Raw genomic sequence first — 617 nt, 5'->3', positions numbered from 1 at the left:
AGCAGCAATTGAGACAGAGAGAAAAGAAGAAAAAGAGAGGAGGAGAGTCAGAAACAGAGACAGACAGACAGAGAAAGACAGAGACAGAAACACAGAGAGAAAGAGACAGAAAAACGAGGCAAAACATAGACGAAAAAAAAAACACAAAAAAACATAAAAACGACCGATTCGGCACAAAAGAAGAGAAAGAACAGAAATAAACAAATAAAAAGACAGAAAAAGAGAGAAGTAGAAGAGAGAAAAAAGGAGAGCACGAAAGTAACACAAAAGAAAAGGAAGGAAAGGAAAAGAAAGGAGAGAGAAAATGGAGGAGAGAGAAGCAAAGAAAGAGGGAATCAAAATGGATGAAGAAAAGGAGAGTGGAGAAAAAGATGAATAGAAAGGAGGAAGAGGGAGAGGCAAAGAGAGGGATAAGAAAGACAGGAAAAAGATGGAATAAAGAGGAGAAGAGGAGAGGACAGACGTGTAAGAAAGAGATAACTTGAAAAGTTGGCGATAAATCAACAAAAAGACATATGAATAAGGATTATAAAGAAATAAGATAAGGAAGTATGAAATAAGATGAGAAAAAATAATGTCAGCTGTCGAGTAAACATATATATTGAATTGACGATAGA

The sequence above is a fragment of the Penaeus monodon genome, chromosome 21, assembly GCF_015228065.2.
Source record: "Penaeus monodon isolate SGIC_2016 chromosome 21, NSTDA_Pmon_1, whole genome shotgun sequence".
Classification (NCBI taxonomy): domain Eukaryota; kingdom Metazoa; phylum Arthropoda; class Malacostraca; order Decapoda; family Penaeidae; genus Penaeus; species Penaeus monodon.
The sequence above is the reverse complement of the archived record's forward strand: the minus strand, read 5'-3'. Positions refer to the sequence as shown.